Here is an 11,127-nt window from a genome sequence, read left to right on the forward strand (position 1 = left end):
TGGATGTGCATATGGTGCACCAAAGGCACACCAGAGGAAACCTTGTCTGTGCCCTCCTGTGCCTGGACTGTGCCCAGTCCCAAGAATGCTTGTGCTCTGCTACCTACTGCTACCCTGCCTCATTCCTCCATGCTCTCCACCCCAGTCCCTGATCACTGCACTGCTGCCACACAGCACTACATGGCACAGCGTGAGCTTTCACATGAGCCTCCTGCAAGATCTCATGCACTGTACACCCCCTACTCCCACACCAACAGCACTCATTTTGTGACTGCTGTATTATTGCAACAGTCTGTACTTGAACATTCAAAAGAAACAACTGAACAAACTCCAGCTAGTGCACAATGCGGCATCCAAGCTGCTAATGGGCACGTCTAGGTTTGTCTCAGTTAGAAACGGACTCCCACATCAGCACTGGCTTCCAGTAAAACAGCTTGCACAATTTAAATCACTTTACACGGTTTTTAGGTCGTTGATTGGCAGTGGTCTACAAAATCTGAGAAGACGCCTTCAATGGTATGTCCCTGGAAGAATGTTGAGCTCCTCGGTAGGAAAACAAGTGATCATTTCCCAAGTGACAAAAAAGCGAATTGGGGTGGCAGCAATTTCATCGTCTGTGCCGCAAAAGCTTGGAACAACCTACCAGTGCATCTCAGGAATTCTACTGAAATCCTTTCCTTCAGGAAGGGGTTGAAAACGTGGCTGTTCTCTGAATAAACCTCTGCATCCATGGAAACAGGTTAGACAGTGCTCAGCGCCAAGACACCCTTGGGTAAAAGTGCACTTTAGAAGCTTTAATAACATAACATAACATAACTCAGCACCCCACTTGCTCACAAAAACCAGTCTCCCGCTCATGTTCTCACCGACCTACCACCACCCATGCAACATAACACACTTGCATGCATTCTCCTTAACACCTGCTTACTCATCAATGATACATGATCACTCTATAGACCTGCTCTTACTCACAGAAACATAACTCAATACTAGCTCAATACCGTACATTGTAACAGCCATCTCCTGCTGGTTGCAAGATAGCCTGGTAAACCCATCAGCACAAGCCTGGAGGTGGAGTCACCATCTTATTCAAAGACTCCATCAGCAGGAACATTTAAACGGACACCCCCAACAGACACATGGAACACCGCACTGTACGGAATTGGGTTACTGTTTGAAGGAAATAGAACGTTTCTGAGCAATGACCACAATAATTGTTTTTGTGCACCACGAAAGTCACTAAATTATAGTGTACTCAACCCCATGCTAGCTTGGCACAATAGCCGTCAGACTTAACTTGAAGGCACTGTGTTAAGTATTTTTGCGGCTCACAAACTTTAATAAACTGAAAACACCATACAAGAAAAATTGCAAATCAATTTAGAACAATAGAGTCATTTTAATAAATAAGAAGATACTGGAGGGACAAAATTTAGTCAGTTGAGCTAGAGATATTTATTTTTAAAGGCATGAATGAAAATAGTGCCAAGATAAAGAAAGCGCTAACTGTGGGTATCTAGTCATACTGGACTGGGAAAAACTCACAAGTTAAGCCAGCCGCAATGGTGCGCAAGCTGGGAACAGGACCAAGGTTGACCCGCCGAACATTGTAACATGTCCTTGGTGTGAAGTCTGCTTCAAGTAGTTTAGGTAGTGTCATGTTCCTTTGTGAATATGCTAGATGCAGCCCTTTGAAACATATGTAGGGCAGGGCAAGCTACATTCCTCTGATCCTGGCAACATCTTGTCCCCCTTTGTCTTACTGTTTGGGAGAAATAGACAAAGGCCAGCTGCAAAATTATTTACAGTCATGTGACCCAAGACACAAGCTGCAGGCAGTTATGTTAGACAAGAAAAATGCCCTCTTTCTAAAAGTTATCATCAGAAGAATGTTCTGCCTATCTCTTCAAAATATCCAATGTTTTTACGAAACTAATCACTCAATTGCATTGGTCCTTGTATTTATTATTTACAATTGCTTTCTCTATTATTTGGAATCAAAATACTTTTTGTTGAAATTTCAAAAACTGACCAAAATTGAGCCCTTGTCCAAAACACTGTGTTACTCCCTGTACTACAGCAGTGTTGCTTGTGTTAAACTTGAGAAAAAATAGGCTTCTCTTTTTGTCAGGGCAGCCTCCAGGTCATCCCCTCTTGGGTTAGATTGGATTACACTCAATGCATTCCATTTTAAGTCTCTTTCAGTGTGATTTTTTTCTATAAAATGACTATCCATTGGTGCAGTTGCAATTTTTGTTTTTATGCGGATCGTTGTTGTACAACACATTGTTTCACCTCTTGTTTGGTTTTACCAATATACAATTTTTGGCTAGGGAAATCAATGGCATAGACCACATTTTTAGTTTTACGGTTTGAAAATTAATTTTGTTTCCATTTAATATTGCTATTTCTAAATTCAGAACCTTCAATCGTGAAGCTGCAAACAGAGCTCTTTCCACACTTATGGCGGCCTTCTAGGGGTGTGCGATTCCATTGTGACCTTAGGTTGTTAGGTTTGTTCTCTTGAAAGACGTTTGCCCTTATAATCTGTTGTCCAATATTTGCATTGTTTTTCATTGCGAATAATGGGGTCCAACGGACATTCTGAATTTTTTATAAGGGGCCAGTTACTGCAAATGATTTGGCAAACTTTATTGGTATTGGAACCATAGGTGGAAACGCAAACCAGTTTCTCAATTGGTTGTTTTTCCTTTTTAGGTAGGAAATGTTCCCTGGGTGTGAACCAGGCTCTTTTTATAGAGTGTTTCAGTAGCTGTTTAGGATATCCTCTTTTTTTTAGATTTTCTTTCAATGTTTTTGAATGTGACTCGTAGCCTTCTTTCAGAGAGCAATTTCACCTTACTCTCAAAAATTGACCTTAGGGCAAATTATCCTTCTGGTTACGGGGATGAAAGCTCTTAGAATCTGATGTAATACATTATTCTTGTCTGTGAACTTTCTGTACTATGTAGTAACCAATTCATTTTTAGAGGGTCTAACTTCAACGTCTAGAAATGTAAGGTCCGTTTTGCTTTTTATCATGATAGATTTGATGTCAGGATGTCTATTACTCAACCAATCATGAAATGTCACAAAATCTTCTTCAGTACTATTCCATAGGCACAATATATAATCGGTATACTGGTTCCACTGTATTAGATGCTCTACTAATGTATTGTCGTTGTGGATACATTTATCTTCAAATCTGGCCATGAAGAGTACAGCAATTTCAGGCGCAAAGGGACATCCCATAGCAGTTCATTTTATTTGAAAGAACAATTTCTCTTCAAATGTAAAGTGATTCCTTCCTAGTTTTGCTGATCTCATTTATGTTGGGCTTAGGACTCTGCGCACCTTACCAAGTATTTAATTTGTAGAAAAAAATAAGTGCCAGGGCTCTCGTCAGGAGGCCACTACAGCTTGCATCACACGTTGCCCCTGCCACACTGCCAGTGATAGTACCAACTCAACTACAAACTGTCATACTCCTACAAGTGTGACAATTTGTACTATTCAAGGCCCCAAAAGCTAAAAGAATGGCTTGGACTGCAGGTCACACTCGTTCTAAAGTATATTTAATCACAAATTAACTGTTGTCGTGGCTACCTCCAATTAGCCAGACAGCACCATCTTGTGGCAGACCATCACAAGCCCTGGTGTTGACAATTAAGTGCGGGTGCTGAGCAGCACTGACTCAAATTAAGCACTGACTGTACTACCACTGCCCAGTGCTAAAGTGCTTGTGCTCTCTCCTTTAAACATGGTAGAATTTGCTTATGCTTAATTAGCACATTTAATTTACTTATAAGCACCTAGTCAAGAAGTATTACATATGCCCATGGCGTGTAATTTAAATGCTAATAGTGGGAGGGCAGCACTTATCATGCCACACTCTTCAGTTGCTCTTTAAACATCTCTCCAACCTGGCATGCAACCTGGCTGAGCAGTTTAGGTGATGATGGTGAAGATTTCCTTTCAGTTGTCATTGGAGTATGCTTGAAGGGACCCAGGATGTTGATGCATGCAGGGATATTGATGTTGAAGTTCTTGATGGCTTTCAGAAAGTTGCTGGTGTGCTTGGGCAGGTGCTTGGAGGGGGCAACATATGAGCTCTCTTTTGTGAGGATTTGCCAACTGGGGTAGACAGGCTCAGTTGTGATAGGTCTGTGTTGGTAAGTGTTAGACCTGGCACCATTGGCATGGGTTTGCCTTCCATTTTTGCTGTCGCCTCATTTTTGCTGGTGTTAGATGCTTTGGGCACTGTGCCACTGCTGTCCAGCGCCACATTGCAAGTGCTCCCTACTGTAAATTAATGTATTAATCAGTGGTTCCATGATTGGTTGATTTGGTTCACCTGTCAAACCCTAGTATAGTGCACCAGGAGTGCCCATGGCTTGTAAACCAAATGCTGCTGGTGGGTTTGCAGCACTGGTTGTGCCACCCACAGAAGCAGCCTGTAAAAGTGTGTCTAAGGTCTGCCATTGCAGAGCCTGCGTGCAGTCTGGTACTGTCATGCTGACTGGGCAAGTGCACCCACTTGCCAGTCCCTAAACCTTCCCTTTTCTTCATATCAGACACCCCTATGTATGCTCATGGGCAGGGTGCATTGTAAGTATAAGGTAGGGCATGCCCTGGTGTGTGTGGCATATCCTAATAGTGAATTAAAGCCATTTTCGTTTTTCACTATTGCAAGGCTACCTATTCTGCATAGGCCAGAATGGGCAGTTAGATTATTACATTTTACAAAATCCTAACTGACCTAGGGAACATGATAGAAATTCGAGTTTAGTATGCCTGAACTCAGAATGATAAAACACATCTTTTTGTGAAGTTGGTTTTAACATTCTGTGTTTGAAACAACCTCTTTTAGAAAGCAGGCATTTTCTTGTCTAACCTTCCAAGCCTGCCTCTACTAGGTTGTGTATTCCTTGTCTGGAGTGACTCGAGTGACAGGGCTTGGGATTCCAGGAGACAGAATGAGTCAGCCCAGTGGTGAATAGAATGATCTGCATCTAGATGGGAGGGAGGAGTTACACCTGGGACCTGAATAAGGCTGTGTCTGCCTTCTACAATGCTGGCTCCACCTCCTGGGGTGCGGCTGATGTCTCTGCCCTACACAGTGAAAGAAGATAAGGAATCATGTCAACAACGTGCTCCAGGGCTGTGTTTTCCCTCCACAATGCTGGCTCCACCTCCTGTGGGGCGTCTGGTGTTTCTGCTCTGCACTTTGAAAGGAAAGAAGGAGTCATGTAAGCAGAGTGCTCCAGAACTGGTTTGGACTGGGCAAAGGCCCCTCAGCCCTCAGAGGACAAAGGATTTTGGGGTATAAAAATTGGGATCCTTATCCCAAGAAATTAGTTCACTTTTGAACTACAAAAAAAAAACCTTTGCTGAGGAGAGGCACTTGAAGAAACTGAGGAGAGACTATCCCTAAGCTGCTTGGGGGATTGGCCTGCAGTGGTTGCCTGACTGCCAAAGATAGGAGAAAGAACTTTGTGTGCTTTATTTTCAACTTGTGAAGAATCTCCAAGGGCTTGGAACAGAGCTTGCCTCCTGCTGAAGTCTCAGGGACAACAGACGTCAAACTACAGCTCCCTAGAGTTCTTTGGAAGTGCCTGCTGCTGTTTTGGGGCCTTCTGAGGGACTGCATGTCGCAAGGAACTGGAAGTGCGACTCAAGAGGAAGAATTGTGTCGCCGTTGCAGCCGGTGCTGTCGCAACTCCGAAGGCGGGTGTCGCCGCTGTAGCTGACACATTGCACAGCATCGAGAGAAGTGTCTCGCAACGAAGAGCAATCATGTCACCATCGCTGCTGCTGCCGTCGCATCTTGGATGTCGCCGCTGTAGCTGTCGCATTGCACTGCATCGAGAGAAGTGTCGTGCAACGAGGAAGAAGCGGGTCACCATCACTGCTGCTGCCGTTGCATTGTGGATGTCACCACTGTAGCTGTCGCACTGCACCGCATCGAGAAAGCGCCTCGCATCCACGGAGAAGCGTGCTGCCGTCGCAGCTTGGATGTCGCCGCTGTAGTTGCCGCAGAAGCTTCTCTCAAATGTCGGAGCAGAGTGCCGCAGCCGAGGTTGTTGCCGTTGCATCACTGACGCATCGAGCCAAGACTACTCGCAACATCAGAGAAGCGTGCCGCATCTGGAAGATCTTCACGTCTTTATTTCTTTGCATCAGAACTTTGCCGCATTTCCATTGCTGCAACACTTTTGTTGTGGAAGCGTCAAGCATAGTAAGGTACATTAACTTAAAGTGTCGCATTTTAAGAACTGAACAGAACTAAGCTGAAACTACCATTTTAAGTACATCATTGTGGATTTTTGTCGCTTGTGGTTTTGTGTTAAGTCTATATAAAGAATACCTATTTTTGCTATAAAACCTGTGTGGTGTCCATCTGTAGTGTTGTCACTTGATTACTCTATGTGGTCACAATGCTTTACATACTGCCTCTGAGATAAGACTGCCTGCTCATGCCAAGCTACCAAGGGTGTGAGCAGGGGTTATTTTAGGAGTGTACCCCCTTACCCTGACTAGAGGCAAGTGTCCCTATTTGTAACAAGTACCGACCTGTGCCAAATAGAGACCCCCAAATCTAACAGTAAGTGATGGGTATGATGAAACCAATAGGGGCCTGGACAGTTCAGGTCATACTTGTAGGCTTGTCGACTGTGATGTTGTTGATTGTAGGGGAAATCGGGTCCAATAGGTGTCTGGAGGTATAGGTGGGTTTGATAATATGCCAGATGAGGCCAAGGTTTAAGAGGTTTTCTAAAAGGACTGTAGCGGTTGGGTCATTGGGTCTTCTAGATTAAAGTTAAGGTTTCTGATGATATTAAAGGTCCAGGAGTTGATGATAAGTGGTGCTGCAAAGTCTGTGATGTATCTGGTGAAGTTGATGACTTGTCCTGTTGGTTCATAAGCAAGGGGTTTGCTCAGGGAAAGGTTGGCTGTGATGTGTTCCTTGAATATGAGTGTTAGGCCTGTCATCCTTGATTTGGTCTTCAACCAAATGTTTTGCCTTCACCCCTCCTATTTGCTGAAATATTTAATGTTCGCTGTGCATTTTACCACTGCTAAGCAGTGTTAAAGTGCTTTTGCTCTCTCCATAAAACATGGTATAATTGGCCTACACCTGATTGGCACATTTCATTTATTTATAGACCCCTAGTAATATAGTACTCCATATGCCCATGTACTTTAAATTAAATGCTACTAATGGGCCTGCAGCGCCTATTGTGTCACCCACTTAAGTAGCTCTTTAAACATGTCTCAGACCTGCGATTGCAACCTGGGTTTGCCATTTTAAACTGCCATTTGTCCAGTCCCAAACCTCCCTTTTTAATACATATGTCACCCCTAGATTAGGACTTGAACAGCCGAGAGGGCAGGGTGCAATGTATGTAAAAAGTTGGACATGTATTTTTAAGTTTTATATGTCTTGGTAGTGAAAAACTCCTGTATTTGTTTTTCACTAGTGTAAGGCATACCTCTCCCATTGGATAACATTAGCTTACCTTATTACATGTATTCAATGATAACTGTCAACTGAGAAGAGGTGGAGAGTTCGAGTTTTGTGTCTAAAGATTTGTAATTAAATGACTTCTTTAATTGTAAAGTTACATTCTAAGTCACATTTCTGAAAATACCACTTTTAGACAGTTGCCATTTTCTTGTCCCAAACATTTGGTGCTTGCAGCATGTTCCTGGGTCACATGACTAGGTGTCACTGGCAGTTGGTATTTGTGTATTGTTGTGAGACAAAGGGAAGCTAGGTGTTGACAGGATGGGTCGTTCTGACTTAACGAGGAGAGGAGTTTTTGCCTACCACACTTGCACATCACAAAGGATCTGCTTGAGCACTCTCAAAAAGGTTTTGTCACTAGTTTTTTGTGTCCCAAGAGAAGCTGCACCAGGGAAAGGGAGGAAGGGGATCCCCAAGACCTCAGGGGATGGAAGCTTCTAGCAACTTTTAAATCAAAGTGGGCACCTGGAATAAATATTGCATCCCAGGCTCTAGCTCGTCAGTACACATCTGGACATGTTGAAGAATCAGAAGTAGGACTGCTGTGCTTCTTTGCTGTAAGAAGCACTGCCACGCTGCTGTCCTGCTGTGTGGCCCTGCTGTACTCCTGCCTGAGTGAGACGGTCTGAACAAGCATCCTAAACCCAGGACAACCAGAGTTACTCCAAGGGCTAGTTAGTGAGCCTTCTGATCAGGAGTCTCAGGGTCAGACCAGTCTTCCTAGCTCTTGAACCTAGTACCTGAACCTTGTCAGCTGTGAGTCCTTCTCTCCCAGGGATGCCAGCCCAGTCTTGGAACCTTTGGAAGTAGGCTTAAATGTTCTCTGCCAACCCAACTGTGGTGCCAGCTGAACCAATGAATAGTGAAGAATCGCAATGCATCATCTCCCAAAAACTCACAAGCCTCACAGCTTCTAGGAACTGCCGAAGCACAACACATCCTTGTTACAGGACTCTGCATGACTCCACAACCAGAAGTTTAGGTTCTTGTTCAGCTGGACTAACTGGGTCCCTCTAGCCGGCCTATGTTCCATCATAGTTAGACTGAACTTGTGACTTTGTCCCGGTCTGGATTGACCAGATAGCACCAAAAAGCACAAAGTGCCAACTGTGGCTATGTTCACTTAAATCTCTGGTTTTATTGATTCGGTTTTTGTTGTTTTGGTCTTAAATCATTCATTAAATTCTGCTCTATGTTTCTAAATTGGGACCGGATCTTTCTTGTGTTAGGTTTCACTTTATTACTATTTGAATTGCTGCATATATACTTTACACATTACCTCTATGTTGAGTCTGACTGCTCTGTGCTAAGCTTCCAGAGGGTTGAGCACAGGTTAAATTGGGGTTTGCTTGTGACTTCACCCTGACACGATTGTGGTTGTTGCTTAAGAAGGATTTCACCCTCTTCAACCAGGAATACAATTTCTTTAAATCACCCAAAGTCTATTGCATGTCAGCCTCGCTACATTTTTCCCCACACCAGCAAATCCTGTTCAGCGGTCCTTCGCCAAAGGGGTATACCTTGCAGAATTCTCATCTGCTACAGCCTCCAACAATGTCCTGCTGTAGAATTTCCAAAAAGATTATGAAGTAGAAGTCTACAGCGAGACTTCATTCTGTGGCTTCCTGATGATGATGCCTCATCCTCTGGCACTGCCTGCAGCCTTACCCCGCTGAACTTCTACCTTCTCAAAAAAAAAAATGCCAGAATTTCTTCTGAGTCTGAAGGTAAGCACCTACTGGGCCCAACTCACTTTTTGTACTCCATCGCGCTCAACCATTGTTTTCATCTGGAGCTATCAACGTCATGAACAATAAATCCAACAGTTCAGTCCAGCCTTGAGGCCAGGGCCATCTACGTTGTCAGGAAGACCCACAAACAGTACTTTTAGAACTGCAGGGTTTTGGGGACCCTGTGATGAGCTCCAAAAAGGTGGCATTACCGGCATCGGCAGGTGCCAGTTTTGGAGGTTGGTGCAGGAGTCATTAGGCCCTCGAAGTCACATGTTTTGCCGATCAAACTCTGTGAGGTTGAAGTCAGGAGCACTGGCGAGGATGGCTTTGGGGCTGCGATGCAATGCAGGATGATGTGATGTGTGTTGCCCACAGGTCACTGGGCAGGCAACAGCTCGGTGACGGTGTCCGGCGTCGACAGTGAGACCAGGGCTGCGGTGTGAAGCAGGGTGAAGAAACATGCAGTGTCCACAGGTCATGGTGCTGGCAGTGTCATTGTTGTTGCTGAAGCGCTGTTGTTGGTAGACCCAAGGTTGTGATTTGAAGCAGGCCAATGCTTTGTGCAATGCCCACAGGTCGTGGTGCAAGCAGTGGCATTGGCTGATGAGGTTGGAGTCAATGGCGCTGATGTCGGTGGACCAGGGCTGTGGTGTGAGACAAGGCAATGCTTTGTGTACCTCAAGAGCGGTGTCCACCGGCCAAGGTGCAGGCAACAGCATCTATGTCAGCTGGGTGCAGCGTCATTGTCATGTTATGTTATTTTATATTTAGTTTATACACCACCAGGACTGTGGGGTGAAGCGGGCGATGCTTCATGTTCTCCACATGCGTTGTCCAAAGGTAATGGTGCAGTCAGTGGCGTCAATGACGAGGTCTCGTCGTGGTCGGTAATACTAAAAAGGGGCTGTGAAGCGATGCAAGGTGAGGTTCCAACAGGTCACGTGCAAGCAGCAGCTTGTTGATGCCACCGGTGAGACCAGGGTTGCATTGTGAAGCGGGCGATGTTCTGGGCAGTGCCTTCAGGCCACGCAGCCAGGACCAGCATCGTTAGTGTCATTGTTGTTGTTTTTTTTCTGTGGCAACTCAAACCACAGTTCCCAGTGCTGTTTGCAGATGAACTTGAATGCATTAATGTTCCAGAGACTTACAACTGGTGGCAAGCTCTACTTCAAGCCCTTGGAGAAACTCAGGCAATAAGTTGCAGGAAGTTCAGTTCAGTCCTTTCACTGCTCAAGACAGAAGGAGCCACATCAGGTCTAAACAGCAGAGCACACAGCAAGGTGGTAGTGCATCCTGACAGCTTCTCCAGCTCTTCTTCTTGGCAGGTTCCTAAGTCTAAAAGAGTTCCAAAATTCTGGGGGTCAGGGCCTCCATAATTATACTAGTTCTGGCCTCTAAAGGAGTCATACATCAAAGACATTCCTTCTTGTTCACCATATCCAGTTCTTTCCTGCTCTGCAGAATCATCTTCAAAGGCAAACTGGACATGAGAGCACAAGGCAAAGTTATAACTGCACCCTCCCACACCTTGGAGATGCTGAGGAAAATCTTCAAATGGATCCCAAGTAGCACCAGAAAAATCATCACTCACACACCCATCAGCAGCAATTTAAACTTTGGGAACACCCTCTACTCAGATCACCCAAAAACTCAACACAAGACTACTCACCATCCAGAACAGCTCCACCTACCTGAACAGTCACATCTTCTTCCACCAACCACTCAGACACCTTTGCTTCACAGGACTTGAACACATTCTGTGCATATACAGACCCAAATCAGTAGAACGGGCATTTCCTTCCATCTCCATTAAACTGTAGAACAACCTCTCACTCCACATCAGAAACTCATCCTTTCTTCTTGAAT

This window comes from Lissotriton helveticus, chromosome 4_1 (genome assembly GCF_964261635.1).
Source record: "Lissotriton helveticus chromosome 4_1, aLisHel1.1, whole genome shotgun sequence".
In the NCBI taxonomy this organism is placed as follows: Eukaryota; Metazoa; Chordata; class Amphibia; order Caudata; family Salamandridae; genus Lissotriton; species Lissotriton helveticus.